The sequence below is a fragment of the Hyla sarda genome, chromosome 2, assembly GCF_029499605.1.
Source record: "Hyla sarda isolate aHylSar1 chromosome 2, aHylSar1.hap1, whole genome shotgun sequence".
NCBI classification, from domain to species: domain Eukaryota; kingdom Metazoa; phylum Chordata; class Amphibia; order Anura; family Hylidae; genus Hyla; species Hyla sarda.
Genome location: NC_079190.1, coordinates 111826034 through 111845055, shown reverse-complemented (window position 1 = coordinate 111845055; position 19022 = coordinate 111826034).

The following is a 19022-nucleotide window of genomic DNA, read 5'->3' as shown; positions in this document are numbered from 1 at the left end:
CCGTTTAAAGCGCAGAGAGCACCATGAAGAACAAGGAACACACCAGGCAGATCCAAGATACTGTTGTGGAGAAGTTTAAAGCCGGATTTGGATACAAAAAGATTTCCCAAGCTTTAAACATCCCAAGGAGCACTGTGCAAGCGATAATATTGAAATGGAAGGAGTATCAGACCACTGCAAATCTACAAAGACTTGGACGTCCCTCTAAACTTTCAGCTCATACAAGGAGAAGACTGATCAGAGATGCAGCCAAGAGGCCCATGATCACTCTGGATGAACTGCAGAGATGTACAGCTGAGGTGGGAGACTCTGTCCATAGGACAACAATCAGTCATATACTGCACAAATCTGGCCTTTATGGAAGAGTGGCAAGAAGAAAGCCATTTCTTAAGGATATCCTTAAAAAGTGTTGTTTAACCCCTTAAGGACCGGGTTTTTTTCCGTTTTTGCATTTTCGTTTTATGCTCCTTGCCTTTAAAAAAATCATCTCTTTCAATTTTGCACCTAAAAATCCATATTATGGCTTATTTTTTGCGTCACCAATTCTACTTTGTAATGACATCAGTCATTTTGCCCAAAAATCTACGGTGAAACGGAAAAAAAAATCATTGTGCGACAAAATTTGGAAAAAAATGGCGTTTTGTAATTTTTGGGGGCTTCCGTTTCTACGTAGTACATTTTTCGGTAAAAATGACACCTTATCTTTATTCTGTAGGTCCATACGATTAAAATGATCCCCTACTTATATAGGTTTGATTTTGTCGTACTTCTGGAAAAAGTCATAACTACATGCAGGAAAATTAATACGTTTAAAATTGTCATCTTCTGACCCCTATAACTTTTTTATTTTTCCGTGTATGGGGCGGTATGAGGGCTCATTTTTTGCGCCATGATCTGAAGTTTTTAACGGTACCATTTTTGCTTTGATAGGACTTATTGATCTCTTTTTTTATTCATTTTTAAATGATATTAAAAGTGCCCAAAAATGCACTATTTTGGACTTTGGAATTTTTTTTGTGCGCACGCCATTGACCGAGCGGTTTAATTAATTATATATTTTTATAATTCGGACATTTCCGCACGCGGCGATACCATATAGGTTTTTATTTTTCTTTACAGTTTTTTTTATTTTTTTTTATGGGAAAAGGGGGGTGATTCAAACTTTTAATAGGGGAGGGGTTAAATGATATTCATTCACTTTTTTTTTTGCAGTGTTATAGCTCCCATAGGGACCTATAACACTGCACACACTGATCTTTATCATTGATCACTGATTTCTCATAGGAAACTAGTGATCGATGATTCTGCTGCATGACTGCTCATGCCTGGATCTCAGGCACTGAGCAGTCATTCGGCGATCGGACAGCGAGGAGGCAGGTAGGGGCCCTCCCGCTGTCCTGTAAGCTGTTCGGGATGCTGCGATTTCGCCGCCGCTATCCCGAACAGCCCACTGAGTTAACCGGCATGGTTTCGCTTTTAGCCGCGCGGCTCAGCTCTGAGCGCGCGGCTAAAGGGTTAATAGCGTGCGATCGGCGCGGCGGGTCCCGGCTTCACTATGACGCCGGGCCCGCCGTGATAACCCCGCGTTATATCACGGGAGCAGGACCAAGGACGTACGAGTACGTCCTTGGTCCTTAATGGGTTAAAGTTTGCCACAAGCCATCTGGGAGACACATCAAACATGTGGAAGAAGGTGCTCTGGTCAGATGAAACCAAAATCGAACTTTTTGGCAACAATGCAAAACGTTATGTTTAGCATAAAAGCAACACAGCTCAGCACCCTGAACTCACCATCCCCACTGTCAAACATGGTGGTAGCAGCATCATGGTTTGGGCCTGCTTTTCTTCAGCAGGGACAGGGAAGATGGTTAAAATTGATGGGAAGATGGATGGAGCCAAATACAGGACCATTCTGGAAGAAAACCTGATGGAGTCTGCAAAAGACCTGCGACTGGGACGGAGATTTGTCTTCCAACAAGACAATGATCCAAAACATAAAGCAAAATCTACAATGGAATGGTTCACAAATAAACATATCCAGGTGTTAGAATGGCCAAGTCAAAGTCCAGACCTGAATCCAATCGAGAATCTGTGGAAAGAACTGAAAACTGCTGTTCACAAACGCTCTCCATCCAACCTCACTGAGCTCCAGCTGTTCACAAACGCTCTCCATCCAACCTCACTGAGCTCCAGCTGTTTTGCAAGGAGAAATGGGCAAAAATTTCAGTCTCTCGATGTGCAAAACTGATAGAGCCATACCCCAAGCGACTTACAGCTGTAATCGCAGCAAAAGGTGGCGCTACAAAGTATTAACTTAAGGGGGCTGAATAATTTTGCACACCCAATTTTTCAGTTTTTTATTTTTTTTTAAAGTTTGAAATATCCAATAAATTTCGTTCCACTTCATGATTGTGTCCCACTTGTTGATTCTTCACAAAAAATGACAGTTTTATATCTTCATGTTTAACCCCTTAAGGACGCAGGACGTAAATGTACGTCCTGGTGAGGTGGTACTTAACGCACCAGGACGTACATTTACGTCCTAAGCATAACCGCGGGCATCGGAGCGATGCCCGTGTCATGCGCTGCTGATCCCGGCTGCTGATCGCAGCCAGGGACCCGCCGGCAATGGCCGACACCCGCGATCTCGCGGGCGTCCGCCATTAACCCCTCAGGTGCCGGGATCAATACAGATCCCGGCATCTGCGGCAGTTCGCGATTAAAATGAACGATCGGATCGCCCGCAGCGCTGCTGCGGAGATCCGATCATTCATAACGCCGCACGGAGGTCCCCTCACCTTCCTCCGTGCGGCTCCCGGCGTCTCCTGCTCTGGTCTGTGATCGAGCAGACCAGAGCAGGAGATGACCGATAATACTGATCTGTTCTATGTCCTATACATAGAACAGATCAGTATTAGCAATCATGGTATTGCTATGAATAGTCCCCTATGGGGACTATTCAAGTGTAAAAAAAAATGTAAAAAAATGTAAAAGTAAAAGTAAAAAAAAAAAGTGAAAAATCCCCTCCCCCAATAAAAAAGTAAAACATCCGTTTTTTCCTATTTTACCCCCAAAAAGCGTAAAAAATTTTTTTTATAGACATATTTGGTATCGCCGCGTGCGTAAATGTCCGAACTATTAAAATAAAATGTTAATGATCCCGTACGGTGAACGGCGTGAACGAAAAAAAATTAAAAAAGTCCAAAATTCCTACTTTTTTAATACATTTTATTAAAAAAAAAATTATAAAAATGTATTAAAAGTTTTTTATATGCAAATGTGGTATCAAAAAAAAGTACAGATCATGGCGCAAAAAATGAGCCCCCATACCGCCGCTTATACGGAAAAATAAAAAAGTTATAGGTCATCAAAATAAAGGGATTATAAACGTACTAATTTGGTTAAAAAGTTTGTGATTTTTTTTAAGCGCAACAATAATATAAAAGTATATAATATTGGGTATCATTTTAATCGTATTGACCCTCAGAATAAAGAACACACTTCATTTTTACCATAAATTGTACGGCGTGAAAACAAAACCTTCCAAAATTAGCAAAATTGCGTTTTTCGTTTTAATTTCCCCACAAAAATAGTGTTTTTTGGTTGCGCCATACATTTTATGATATAATGAGTGATGTCATTACAAAGGACAACTGGTCGCGCAAAAAACAAGCCCTCATACTAGTCTGTGGATGAAAATATAAAAGAGTTATGATTTTTAGAAGGCGAGGAGGAAAAAATGAAAACGTAAAAATTAAATTGTCTGAGTCCTTAAGGCCAAAATGGGCTGAGTCCTTAAGGGGTTAAAGCCTGAAATGTGGCAAAAGGTCAAAGTTCAAGGGGGCCAAATACTTTCACTATGCACTGTAGGTCTCCAGACCTGAACCCTATTGGACATCCTCATTCAAAAGGTGTCATGATGTCATCATGGAGGAGTGGAACAGGATGAAGGAGAGGGAACCTGTGAAGAACACGGCAAAGAGGTGAACACCATATCAAAGAGGCTTAAGGCAGAGTTAGAGAATAATGGTGGCCACACAAAAGTATTGACTCTTTGGACATTTCCATTTAGGGGTGTAGTCACTTGTCGCCAAGGTTTAGGCATTAAACACTGTAAATTCGGGTAGAAAAACAGACATGGTGCACATCTACAATCTTGTATAATGATCTGATTGCTTCTCAGCATAATATCAAAAACTAACAGGTTGTTAGTATACATTTTTCATCAAAAAGTACAAGCCCACTCGCCACGTCAAGGCCACCTATCCAGAGTGGGTCCCTAACATCCCTAGCATAAAATGGTGCAGCACCGGGCGGCGACCACCACCGCCGCGACGCCAATGCCCACAGGGGGGAACGACCCACTGGCAGAGCAGCCCCAACGCCACTCAAACCAGTCTATGGGCCGCACCCCCCCGCAGACACGGCACCACACCAGTGTGAACAGGGATGTAATAGCTCACTTACCATACTCTCCCAGTCAGACTGGGAGGCAGCTAGGAAAGAAATGGCCCATGTGCAGCTAACTACTGCTTATATAGGGTTGGGCTGAGGGGGTGGGGAAGAGTGCAGCACATGTTAAAACAAAGAAAAAGGAGGGGATAGAAATCACTTAAACATTAAACACTGTAAGGCTACTTTCACACTGTTGTTCCCTGTCTGAAAACGGCCGTTAGTCTCTTTATTTTTTTTTTGCCTTTAACATCCAATATCGTGACGGGGCACAACGGGTCCATTGATGCCGTTGCTTTTGTAGCAGGATAAAAAGATGTTGCTAGCACAAAGTTTTCTCCCGCTATTCTCCCCTCCTTTTTTTGACGTCTGCTGCCTGCCGGGTCACAACTGCAGTGTGAAAGGGGCCTCATACAGGCTGTGCACTCACTACTTTACATTGTAGCAGAGTGTCATTTCTTCATTGTTGTCACATAAAAGATAAAAAAATATTTACAAAAATATGAGGGGTGCACTTACTTATGTCAGATGCTATATATGTAACTGTTGTCTCCAGCAACCTGTGTAGCAAAGAGAGGACCCAGCACACACTATGTTCTTCCTGCAGCTCCTCTCTGCAATGATCATGCATCCCCAGCTGACAGGCTCCTTGCAGCAGGCAATCGTTGCTTATTAACCCCTTAAGGACGCATGGCGTATCCATACGCCCCCGTTTCCTAGTCCTATACGCCCTGCACTCTTACGGCCCCTGGCACTCGCCGGGCAGGGACCGGGATGCTTGCTGATATCGTTCAGACCGGTGATTTGCTGCAATTCCGTTCCCCGACGCTCGCCAGGCGGGGATCGGAGCCGGATGCCTGCTGAAATCATTCAGCAGGCATCCCGGCAGTGTGCCAAGGGGGATCCTGAGGATCCCCCACATTGGCAATCGCAGCAGATCGCCAGTAAATACTAACCGGCGGTCTGCTGCAGTTCCGGGTCATCTGGGTCAAAAAAGTGCCCCCTTGGCACAGAAAGCAGTTAGGGAAAGCAGTAGATTAGGTAGGAACAGTTAGGGGTTAAAAAAATTGTTATAACATTTTTTCGTGTCCGTGGGTCCGTAGCACCTTTAACTGCATGATCCGGCCCTACAGGGTTGCTGCGGTCTGCCCCCAGCTATTTTTTGGGGGCGCTGCCCTTTTTTTTTTTTATTTTGCTAAACGTGAGGCCGAGCCCTCTTAGCTATAAAAGAGCGGTCCGCCAACGTTAGCTAAAGCCCACCCGCCTCTGATCAATCCCGTAGTACTGATCAGCGTTTTTTTTTTTGTGGTGCGGGTGCTTTTTCAGGTTAAAGCAGCTTTTTTTTTATTTTTGGCACCTATAGGTGGTCCGTGCCACCAGTAGCAGGCCTGTACCTGTGTGTGCGGCCTGCCCCACCGCTGTCAGTGATTTATCACTGATCAGCTTTTTTTTAGGGGGGGGGGGAATAAGCATTTTATTATTATTTTTTTTCTGGTATTTTGTGTGGGGGGTATGTGTACTTGCCACCAGCCACTGTTCTGGGCTGAGTGGCAGGACCCCCCACTGACTTCTGCTGCCACCAAGCGCTAATCAGTGTGCACACCACTCATTAGGTAAACGCTTTTTTTTATGCAGGTTTTTTTGCGCTAGAAGTCTTTTTTTTTATGTTTCTTTTTTAGTTTAGTTTTATTTTATATTTTTATATTTCTGTTCTTAGGGCGGGTTAGTTAGGTCAGGTTAGGGAGGGTTAGGGAGGTATTACCACACCACATGCAGCAGACACACCTATAAAGCTTCCCCCCCACATTTATACATTTCACCCCCCCCCCCCCCATTAGAGTAGGGAAATGGCCCGCAGGGCGCTTTCAGCGGAGGAGGCATATGCCATACTTGCCTCCGACTCTGAAAGCGTCTCAGAGGACGAGGAAGACCCCACCTTCCTTATTTCCTCGTCCTCCTCATCATCTAGTTCTGATGATGAGCCACCAAGGCGGCAGAGACGCCGCCAAGTAAGGCCGCAAGCCTCCTCTTCTCCTGACCCTGTGCCCCATGCTAGTATGAGTCCCCCTGGCGCTCATACTAGTCAAGCCCCCCAGCCAAGTTCACTGGTGCCCCGTACCGGCGAACTTGTCTGGACTCAGCCAGCGGACCACGAGCCCTTGATTCCTAAGTTTGTTGGCGACTCTGGAATCAAGATTGACATTCTCGGGTTCACTGAAATGGACTATTTCAGTTTTTTTTAGTGACGACTTTGTCAATCTGATGGTTGACCAGACGAACCTGTACGCTCAACAGTTCGTTGCCGCAAACCTGGGCTCATTTTTAGCTAGACCCAATGCTGCCGAAATGAGGCCCTTTTGGGGCCTCGTGCTGCATATGGGTCTAGTTAAAAAACCCAGTGTCCGGCAATACTGGAGTGGGGACGTCCTTTACCAGACCCCGCTTTACAGTATGGCCATGACACGTCCCCGGTTCGAGGCCATTCGGAAATGTTTGCATTATGCTGATAATGTGGCATGTCCCCCTCATTTTGGAAGGCTTATGTCCCGGGGCGGGAGGTCGCTATTGATGAGTTTCTCATCAGCTTTAAGGGGAGACTCAGCTTCCGGCAATACATCCCTACCAAGCAAGCGCGGTATGGCGTGAAGGGTACACTTGCAAGTTTATAGTGTATGAGGGACGAGATTCCCGTTTTGAACCCCCAGAATGTCCCCCCCCCATTCTGGGTGTTACCGGGAAAATCGTTTGGGGCCTTTTGCACACATTGCTAAATACCTTTACGTGGATAACTTTTATACTAGTATCCCTCTCTTCACATCCCTCGCCGCCAGATCCATGGTCGCTTGTGGAACAGTCCGGAAGAATCAAAGAGGCCTTCCTCCCCATCCCCTACACGCTCCTATCCCCCGGGGTGAGTCCCGTGCCTTTTTCCATGAAAACATGTTGCTGGTCAAGTATAAGTACAAGAGGGATGTCCTTATGCTTACCACAATTCATGGGAACGGCAGCACCCCTGTCCCTGTGCGAGGTACCGCGGGACAAGTCCTCAAGCCCGATTGTATTCTGGACTGCAATCAGTATATGGGGGGAGTTGATCTTTCTGATCTAGTCCTCAAGCCATATGATGCCATGTGGAAAACACGGGTATGGTACAAAAAGTTGCGGTCTACATGGTACAGGTTGCCATGTATAACTCTTTTGTACTTTCCCAGTACGCTGGCAACACAGGGACATTCCTGCAGTTTCAAGAGGTAGTTCTAAAGGCCATCATCTTTGGTGACCGCCAAGGAGCGGGTCAGAGCACCTCTGGAACTCCAGTGCCCCGGATAATCCCCGGCAAACACTTTCCAGGTGAGGTCCCCCACACTGGAAAGAAGGAACGATCCCAGAAAAAATGCAGAGTGTGTCACAGGAAGGGGATTCGGAAGGACACCACCACTCAGTGCGACACTTGCCCCGATCATCTGGGCCTCTGCATTAAAAACTGCTTCAGGGAGTATCATACTTCCATGGAGCACTACATTTTTTATCCTTTTCCCTGTTTTTAATTCCCCTGAATTATACTCCAATGTACCAGTCCAGAGTACATTGTCCACCAAATTTTAAAACCAACCCCCCCCTCAAAAAAAAAAAAACCTATATCCCAATACCCCTGATAAAAAGGGTCATGGGACACAGAGTCAACAGCATTGGGGGTTTGCAGTTGCCTCAAATGTGCACTGCTCTCTCCTCACATGAGCGGGGTGCACATTTGAGGTAACAGGTTAGGGACGACCACACACATCCCCTTCCCAGAATGATGATTTAGAGCATAGGGTTTGGGGCGAGCATCATTTTTACTTTCGGCTATAGTCTGGGTCATCATTCTGGGAATTGGCATATCAGTATTAAAATTGCAATTTTCATTCCTCCCCATAGTACACTTCATCCATTCCTGGAAAATAAATGAAGGGAACACCCGTCTGTTCCAAATTTCCACTTCACCCCTATACACCTTCCCTAGGGGGTGTACTGTTTGTAATAATCTCACATGTGGGTGTTCCTTTCTTGTATTTTCCTCCGAATGTATGTCACTGTTAGGTCCGTAACAAACATCGGCCTCAAATGTGAAGAGTTCTCGCTGAGCTCTGTCATATTTCCAGGCGACAATTCGGAGTCACATGTTAGTTGTTCCCAGAAAGATGAAGCAGAGTATAGGTTGAAAATTGCAATTTTCAAAAGCTACCCTTCATCTATTCCTGGAAAATAAATTTAGGAAACACACATGCATTTAAAATGTCCTCTTTACCCCTATACCCATTCCTCAGGGTGGGTACTTTCTGTAATGTTGTCACTTGTGGGTGTTTCCTTTTTGTATTTTCCTCTGAATGTATGTAACCGTCAGCTACTGATCTGCCATAGGCCACAAATACAAAGTGACCTCTATGACTTCTGAGCCTTGTTGTGCGCCCGCCCAACACGTTACCCCATATGTGGATGTATTTCCATAGTCAGGGGAAAAAGCCCTGGGGACTCGGGACTTTCTAAATGCAACATACCCCCCAAAAACCATTTCAGCAAAATTCTCTCTCAAAAAGACTAATGACACTCCTTCTGTTCTGAGACCTGTAGTGTGCCAGTAGAACACTTAACATCCACATATGGGGCATTTTCTTAATCGGGAGAAATTGGGCTTCAAATGTTGGGGTCCATTTTCTCCAATTACCCCTTGTGAAAAAGAAAGATTTGGAATAACACCATTATTTTAGTGTTAAAAATCAAATTTTCCATTTTCACGTCCAACTTCAACGCAAAGACGTCAAACACCTGTGAGGTGTTAAGGCTCATTATACCCCTTATTACATTCCTTGAGGGGTGTAGTTTCTAAAATAGTATGCCATGTGCTTTTTTTTTTTTTTTTTTTTGCTGTTCTGGCACCATGGGGGCTTCCTAAATTCAATATGGCCCCAAAAACCATGACAGCAAAAATTTTTATTTTTTTTATTTCACAGTTGCTCTTTCCCTCTTGAGTCATGTTGTGAGCCCACAGAGCACTTTATGTCAACATATGAGGTATTTCCATACTCGAGAGAAATTGGGCTACACATATTGGGGGGATTTTTCACCTAATAGCACTTTAATAAAAATAAAAAAAATGGGGCTACAAGAACATGTTAGTGTAAAAAAATGCAGATTTAGATTTTTCTCCTCCAGTTTGCTGCTATTCTTGTGAAACACCTAAAGGGTTAACAAACTTTCTGAATGCGTTTTTGAATCCTTTGAGGGGTGTAGTTTCTATAATGGGGTAATTTTGGGGGTATTTCTCACAGAAAGGCACCTCAAATCCACTTCAAACTTAACTGGTCCCTAAAAAATTCAGATTTAAAAATTTTTGTGAAAATTTTGAAAATTGCTGCTATACTTTGAAGCCCTCTAATGTCTTCAAAAAGTAAAAACATATCAACTTTATGATGTCAACACAAAATAGACATATTGTATTTGTGAATCAATATATAATTTATTTGGAATATCCATTTTTCTTACAAGCAGAGAGTTTCAAAGTTAGAAAAATGCGAAATTTTCAATTTTTTCATCAAATTTTGGAATTTTTCACTAAGAAATTATGCAAATTTCGACAAAAATTTACCACTAACATAAAATAGAATATGTCACGAAAAAACAGTGTCAGAATCAGAATAATTGGTAAAAGCATCTCAGAGTTGTTACGCCGAGCGCTCCGGGTCCCCGCTCCTCCCCGGAGCGCTCGCTTCACTCCCTCCGCTGCAGCGCTCCGGTCACGTCCTCTGACCCGGGGCGCTGCGATCCCGCTGCCAGCCGGGATGCGATTCGCGATGCGGGTAGCGCCCGCTCGCGATGCGCACCCCGGCTCCCCTACCTGACTCGCTCCCCGTCTGTTCTGTCCCGGCGCGCGCGGCCCCGCTCCCTAGGGCGCGCGCGCGCCGGGTCTCTGCGATTTAAAGGGCCACTGCGCCGCTGATTGGCGCAGTGGTTCCAATTAGGGTTTTCACCTGTGCACTTCCCTATATTACCTCACTTCCCTTGCACTCCCTTGCCGGATCTTGTTGCCTTAGTGCCAGTGAAAGCGTTCCTTGTGTGTTCCTTGCCTGTGTTTCCAGACCTTCTGCCGTTGCCCCTGACTACGATCCTTGCTGCCTGCCCCGACCTTCTGCTACGTCCGACCTTGCTTCTGCCTACTCCCTTGTACCGCGCCTATCTTCAGCAGCCAGAGAGGTGAGCCGTTGCTAGTGGATACGACCTGGTCACTACCGCCGCAGCAAGACCATCCCGCTTTGCGGCGGGCTCTGGTGAAAACCAGTAGTGGCTTAGAACCGGTCCACTAGCACGGTCCACGCCAATCCCTCTCTGGCACAGAGGGTCCACTACCTGCCAGCCGGCATCGTGACAGTAGATCCGGCCATGGATCCCGCTGAAGTTCCTCTGCCAGTTGTCGCTGACCTCACCACGGTGGTCGCCCAGCAGTCACAACAGATAGCGCAACAAGGCCAACAGCTGTCTCAACTGACCGTTATGCTACAACAGTTGCTACCACAGCTTCAGCAGTCATCTCCTCCGCCAGCTCCTGCACCTCCTCCGCAGCGAGTGGCCGCTCCTGGGATACGCTTATCCTTGCCGGATAAATTTGATGGGGACTCTAAGTTTTGCCGTGGCTTTCTTTCCCAATGTTCCCTGCATCTGGAGATGATGTCGGACCTGTTTCCCACTGAAAGGTCTAAGGTGGCTTTCGTAGTCAGTCTTCTGTCCGGAAAAGCCCTGTCATGGGCCACACCGCTCTGGGACCGCAATGACCCCGTCACTGCCTCTGTACACTCCTTCTTCTCGGAAATCCGAAGTGTCTTTGAGGAACCTGCCCGAGCCTCTTCTGCTGAGACTGCCCTGTTGAACCTGGTCCAGGGTAATTCTTCCGTTGGCGAGTATGCCGTACAATTCCGTACACTTGCTTCAGAATTGTCCTGGAATAATGAGGCCCTCTGCGCGACCTTCAAAAAAGGCCTATCCAGCAACATTAAAGATGTTCTGGCCGCACGAGAAATTCCTGCTAATCTACATGAACTTATTCACCTAGCCACTCGCATTGACATGCGTTTTTCTGAAAGGCGTCAGGAACTCCGCCAAGATATGGACTCTGTTCGCACGAGGCGTTTCGTCTCCTCGGCTCCTCTCTCCTCTGGTCCCCTGCAATCTGTTCCTGTGCCTCCCGCCGTGGAGGCTATGCAGGTCGACCGGTCTCGCCTGACACCTCAAGAGAGGACACGACGCCGTATGGAGAACCTCTGCCTGTACTGTGCTAGTACCGAACACTTCCTGAGGGATTGTCCTATCCGTCCTCCCCGCCTGGAAAGACGTACGCTGACTCCGCACAAAGGTGAGACAGTCCTTGATGTCTACTCTGCTTCTCCACGTCTTACTGTGCCTGTGCGGATGTCTGCCTCTGCCTTCTCCTTCTCTACAGTGGCCTTCTTGGACTCTGGATCTGCAGGAAATTTTATTTTGGCCTCTCTCGTCAACAGGTTCAACATCCCGGTGACCAGTCTCGCCAGACCCCTCTACATCAATTGTGTAAATAATGAAAGATTGGACTGTACCATACGTTTCCGCACGGAGCCCCTTCTTATGAGCATCGGATCTCATCATGAGAGGATTGAACTTTTGGTCCTCCCCAATTGCACCTCGGAGATTCTCCTTGGACTTCCCTGGCTTCAACTTCATTCCCCAACCCTGGATTGGTCCACTGGGGAGATCAAGAGTTGGGGGTCCTCTTGTTCCAAGAACTGTCTAAAACCGGTTCCCAGTAACCCTTGCCGTAACTCTGTGGTTCCTCCAGTAACCGGTCTCCCTAAGGCCTATATGGACTTCGCGGATGTTTTCTGCAAAAAACAAGCTGAGACTCTACCTCCTCACAGGCCTTATGATTGCCCTATCGACCTCCTCCCGGGTACTACTCCACCCCGGGGCAGAATTTATCCTCTCTCTGCCCCAGAGACTCTTGCCATGTCCGAATACGTCCAGGAGAATCTAAAAAAGGGCTTTATCCGTAAATCCTCCTCTCCTGCCGGAGCCGGATTTTTCTTTGTGTCCAAAAAAGATGGCTCCCTACGTCCTTGCATTGACTACCGCGGTCTTAATAAAATCACGGTTAAGAACCGCTACCCCTTACCCCTCATCTCTGAACTCTTTGATCGCCTCCAAGGTGCCCACATCTTCACTAAATTGGACTTAAGAGGCGCCTATAACCTCATCCGCATCAGAGAGGGGGACGAGTGGAAAACGGCATTTAACACCAGAGATGGACACTTTGAGTATCTGGTCATGCCCTTTGGACTGTGCAATGCCCCTGCCGTCTTCCAAGACTTTGTCAATGAAATTTTTCGTGATCTGTTATACTCCTGTGTTGTTGTATATCTGGACGATATCCTAATTTTTTCTGCCAATCTAGAAGAACACCGCCAGCATGTCCGTATGGTTCTTCAGAGACTTCGTGACAACCAACTCTATGCCAAAATTGAGAAATGTCTGTTTGAATGCCAATCTCTTCCTTTTCTAGGATATTTGGTCTCTGGCCAGGGACTACAGATGGATCCAGACAAACTCTCTGCCGTCTTAGATTGGCCACGCCCCTCCGGACTCCGTGCTATCCAACGCTTTTTGGGGTTCGCCAATTATTACAGGCAATTTATTCCACATTTTTCTACCATTGTGGCTCCTATCGTGGCTTTAACCAAAAAAAATGCTGATCCCAAGTCCTGGCCTCCTCAAGCAGAAGACTCCTTTAAACGACTCAAGTCTGCCTTTTCTTCGGCTCCCGTGCTCTCCAGACCTGACCCTTCCAAACCCTTCCTATTGGAGGTTGATGCCTCCTCAGTGGGAGCTGGAGCTGTTCTTCTACAAAAAAATTCTTCCGGGCATGCTGTCACTTGTGGTTTTTTCTCTAGGACCTTCTCTCCAGCGGAGAGGAACTACTCCATCGGGGATCGAGAGCTTCTAGCCATTAAATTAGCACTTGAGGAATGGAGGCATCTGCTGGAGGGATCAAGATTTCCTGTTATTATCTACACCGACCACAAGAACCTCTCCTACCTCCAGTCTGCCCAACGGCTGAATCCTCGCCAGGCCCGGTGGTCTCTGTTCTTTGCCCGATTTAATTTTGAGATTCACTTTCGTCCTGCCGATAAGAACATTAGGGCCGATGCTCTCTCTCGTTCCTCGGATGCCTCAGAAGTTGATCTCCCTCCGCAACACATCATTCCACCTGACTGCCTGATCTCCACTTCTCCTGCCTCCATCAGGCAGACTCCTCCAGGAAAGACCTTTGTTTCTCCACGCCAACGCCTCGGAATCCTCAAATGGGGTCACTCCTCCCATCTCGCAGGTCATGCGGGCATCAAGAAATCTGTGCAACTCATCTCCCGCTTCTATTGGTGGCCGACTCTGGAGACGGATGTTGGGGACTTTGTGCGAGCCTGCACTATCTGTGCCCGGGATAAGACTCCTCGCCAGAAGCCCGCTGGTTTTCTTCATCCTCTGCCTGTCCCCGAACAGCCTTGGTCTCTGATTGGTATGGATTTTATTACTGATTTACCCCCTTCCCGTGGCAACACCGTTATTTGGGTGGTCGTTGATCGATTCTCCAAAATGGCACATTTCATCCCTCTTCCTGGTCTTCCTTCTGCGCCTCAGTTGGCTAAACAATTTTTTGTACACATTTTTCGTCTTCACGGGTTGCCTACGCAGATTGTCTCGGATAGAGGGGTCCAATTCGTGTCTAAATTCTGGAGGGCTCTCTGTAAACAACTCAAGATTAAATTAAATTTTTCCTCTGCATATCATCCCCAGTCCAATGGACAAGTAGAAAGAATTAACCAGATCCTGGGTGATTATTTGCGACATTTTGTTTCCTCCCGCCAGGATGACTGGGCAGATCTCCTTCCATGGGCCGAATTCTCGTATAACTTCAGGGTCTCTGAATCTTCCTCCAAATCCCCATTTTTCGTGGTGTACGGCCGTCACCCTCTTCCCCCCCTCCCTACCCCCTTGCCCTCTGGTCTGCCCGCTGTGGATGAAATTTCTCGTGACCTTTCCATTATATGGAGAGAGACCCAAAATTCTCTCTTACAGGCTTCTTCACGCATGAAGAGGTTCGCGGATAAGAAAAGAAGAGCTCCCCCCGTTTTTTCCCCTGGAGACAAGGTATGGCTCTCCGCTAAATATGTCCGCTTCCGTGTCCCTAGCTACAAGTTGGGACCACGCTATCTTGGTCCTTTCAAAATTTTGTGTCAAATTAATCCTGTCTCTTATAAACTTCTTCTTCCTCCTTCTCTTCGTATCCCTAATGCCTTTCACGTCTCTCTTCTCAAACCACTCATCCTCAACCGTTTTTCTCCCAAATCTGTTCCTCCCACTCCTGTTTCCGGCTCCTCGGACGTCTTCTCGGTCAAGGAAATTTTGGCTGCCAAAAAGGTCAGAGGGAAAAATTTTTTTTTAGTAGACTGGGAGGGTTGTGGTCCTGAAGAGAGATCCTGGGAACCTGAGGACAACATCCTTGACAAAAGTCTGCTCCTCAGGTTCTCAGGCTCCAAGAAGAGGGGGAGACCCAAGGGGGGGGGTACTGTTACGCCGAGCGCTCCGGGTCCCCGCTCCTCCCCGGAGCGCTCGCTTCACTCCCTCCGCTGCAGCGCTCCGGTCACGTCCTCTGACCCGGGGCGCTGCGATCCCGCTGCCAGCCCGGATGCGATTCGCGATGCGGGTAGCGCCCGCTCGCGATGCGCACCCCGGCTCCCCTACCTGACTCGCTCCCCGTCTGTTCTGTCCCGGCGCGCGCGGCCCCGCTCCCTAGGGCGCGCGCGCGCCGGGTCTCTGCGATTTAAAGGGCCACTGCGCCGCTGATTGGCGCTGTGGTTCCAATTAGGGTTTTCACCTGTGCACTTCCCTATATTACCTCACTTCCCTTGCACTCCCTTGCCGGATCTTGTTGCCTTAGTGCCAGTGAAAGCGTTCCTTGTGTGTTCCTTGCCTGTGTTTCCAGACCTTCTGCCGTTGCCCCTGACTACGATCCTTGCTGCCTGCCCCGACCTTCTGCTACGTCCGACCTTGCTTCTGCCTACTCCCTTGTACCGCGCCTATCTTCAGCAGCCAGAGAGGTGAGCCGTTGCTAGTGGATACGACCTGGTCACTACCGCCGCAGCAAGACCATCCCGCTTTGCGGCGGGCTCTGGTGAAAACCAGTAGTGGCTTAGAACCGGTCCACTAGCACGGTCCACGCCAATCCCTCTCTGGCACAGAGGGTCCACTACCTGCCAGCCGGCATCGTGACAAGAGTTAGTAATGCATAAAGTGACAGTGGTCAGAATTGCAAAAAAGGGCCGTAGGCTAAGTTTCCACTTGTTTTTTTTTCTGGCAGTTTTTGGATATCTGCCACTGCAGTTTTTGAGCCAAAGTCAGAAGTGGATCCATAAGGGAGGAGAAGTATAAGTCCTTCCTTTATATATCCTATTCCTTTTCAATACATTTCTGGCTTTGGCTCAAAAACTGCAGTAGCAGTTTTTCAAAAACTGCCAGAAAAAAAAACAAGTGGAAACTTAGCCTTAAGGGGTTAATGATCTTCCTAACATGTACAAATCTTGAGATAATATGGATGGTGCTGTCATGAACGATTCTGTGAAACAGGCTTACTGGGACCGCCGCTTGTAACATGTTCCTACTTAAAGCAAGGTTCCTACTTAAAGCAGGTAGTGTTGCTCACGAATATTCGAAATTCAAATATTCGTCGCGAAGATTCGCAAATTCGCGAATACGAATATTCGTTTTATTTTTTTTAACCACAGAGCACATTGAAGTGATCTCCTTCGATGGATACATGCAATACTTGTTTCATTAGAGACCCTGAGGTGAGATCCTGATTCCTGAGGTGATTATTTGGTTTATGCAAATATTCGCAATGCGAATATTCGCAATGCGACTATTCGCCATTAGAATATTCGCAAATATTTTCTACGCCCTTCTGATGCCTGTCAGCCAATAAGAGTTCTGCAAACACAGTTGTCAGAGGTTAGCAACCTCCCCAGCAACCAATAGAAAGTTGCCCGCCTGATCGTTATACAAGATCACTCCCAACATGTTGGACTATATAGTAGTATATAGTTTAGGTCAGTGTTTCTCAACCAGATGTGCCTTCAGCTGTTGCAAAACTACAACTCCCAGCATGTTGAACTATTTAGTAGTATATAGTTTAGGTCAGTGTTCCTCAACCAGAGGTGCCTCCAGCTGTTCCAAACTACAACTCCCAGCATGTTGGACTACGAAATACCATGCATTCGAATACGGCATATGCCGCTCATCAGTGGCGTCTACAGCATTCATATTTAGGGGGGGGGGGGCCAGTGACAAAAGTGGGGGGGACAATTTTAAAACATGTATGTGTACATATATATATATATATACACATATATATATATATATATATATATATATATATCATAAATAAATACAGACACACTGTGCAGAACATGTTTCATTTAAAAAAAATTAATTTCAAATCTTCATATATTCTTGTCGCACAATGATTTTTTTTTCCGTTTTTGCAATAGATTTTTGGGTAAAATGACTGATGTCACTACAAAGTAGAATTGGTGGCGCAAAAAATAAGCCGTCATATGGATTTTTAGGTGCAAAATTGAAAGCGTTCTGATTTTTAAAAGGTGAGGAGGAAAAAACAAAAGTGCATAAACGGAAAAACGCTGAGTCCTTAAGGGGTTAAAACTTTTGGACACTACCATCAACTTTGATAGCGTCTAAAGTGTTAATGTCGGACATCAGCCTGATCGGTGATGTCTGGCATTAGCCGAGTGTTCTAGCTAATGATTTATACAACACAGCGGGAGCAGGCACTGTGCGTACACATACGTCTTGTGTCCTTAGGGCTCATTTACACGGATGGATCCCCAGCATATTTTATGCTGCGGATCCCCCGACAATGGACCCTACAGTGCTGCCTCCATCTGTGCCTGCTCAAAACAGCAATCCTCCGCTACGAGCAGACACGCTTTGATGTGTATACTCGCACACATCGCGGCTGCTCTCGGCCTAGCTCAGAAATCAGAAGGAGCGGCCATGATGTGTGCGAGTATATACATAAAAGCGTGTCTGCTCGTAGCGGAGGATTGCTGTTATGATCAGGCACAGATAGAGGCAGCACTGTAGGGTCCATTGTCAGGGGATCCGCAGCGTAAAATATGCTGGAGATCCACCCCTGAATGAGCCCTTAGAGTACGTACACACGTACAGGATCTGCTGTATATTTTCTGCAGCTGATTTTGCTACCAATTGAAGCTAATGGGTTGCAAAATCAGCTGCACAAAATATGCAGCAAAAATATGCAGCTGATCCTGTACATGTGAATGTACCCTTAAGGGGTTAATGATAAACTAGCAGTGTGTTCACATGTTGTCCTTCCAGAGGGGTCACTTTCCCTCCTCCAGTGTCCACAGGTCTCCAGCAGGTCACATTACCAGAACAATTTATGGAAAAATCGCGCCAAAAATTGCGAGGCTTTACCGTGATTTACAAAAACTCGTGGTAAAAATGCGCAATTTTGCCACGATTTTTCCCAAAAATTGTTCTGATAATGTGACCTGTGGACACTGAAGGAAGGAAAGTGACCCCACTGCACTGCTACTATACACGTGACCCAGCCCCAGGATATACTGATGATCAGGGGGGAGAGAGGGAGGACACGGGACATCACTCACCTCACATGAAGCTGCTCTTCCCTGGAGGCCTGTCAGCTCTTGGCCCCCGTCCTCTCCAGTGCTGGGGGCAGAGCCATCATGAGGTACCTTCATCCCTGCAGCTGCAGCGGGCCCTTTACCCAGCTAGTCAGTCCGCCCCTGGCCCCGATACTAGTATCGGGACATCCCTATTTATTTTAAATTGCGGGGGGGGGGGGGGGGGGGCATGGCCCCCTCTGGCCCCCCCCCCTTAGCGACGCCACTGCCGCTCATCACTATACAGTAGTATATGCCAGTGTTTCCCAACCAGGGGCGCCTCCAGCTGTTGCACAACTAAAACTCCCAGCATGTTGGACTATATAGTATATATAGTTCAGGTCAGTGTTTCCCAACCAGATTGCATCCAACTGTTGCAAAACTACAACTCCCAGTAGGGTGGACTATATAGTAGTGGATAGCTCAGGTCAGTGTTTCACAACCAGATTGCCTCCAGCTGTTGCAAAACTACAACTCCCAGTAGAGTGGACTATAGAGTAGTGGATAGCTCAGGTCAGTGTTTCACAACCAGAGTGCCTCCAGCTGTTGCAAAACTACAACTCCCAGCATGCTCGGACAGCCCTTGGCCAATTTTAATTGAGGGCCACCTGCACTCACTAATTTATTTGCCACCGCTGTGCAGAAGTCCACGAAAACAGCAAAACTCACGGAACGCAGCCCTGTGATGTCAAATTATTAATTATGCTAAATAGCATGGCTGGTATTTTTTTTATAAGAAAGGTGGCGATCCTACCTACACACCTGTGTTTCCCAACCAGGGTGCCTCCAGAT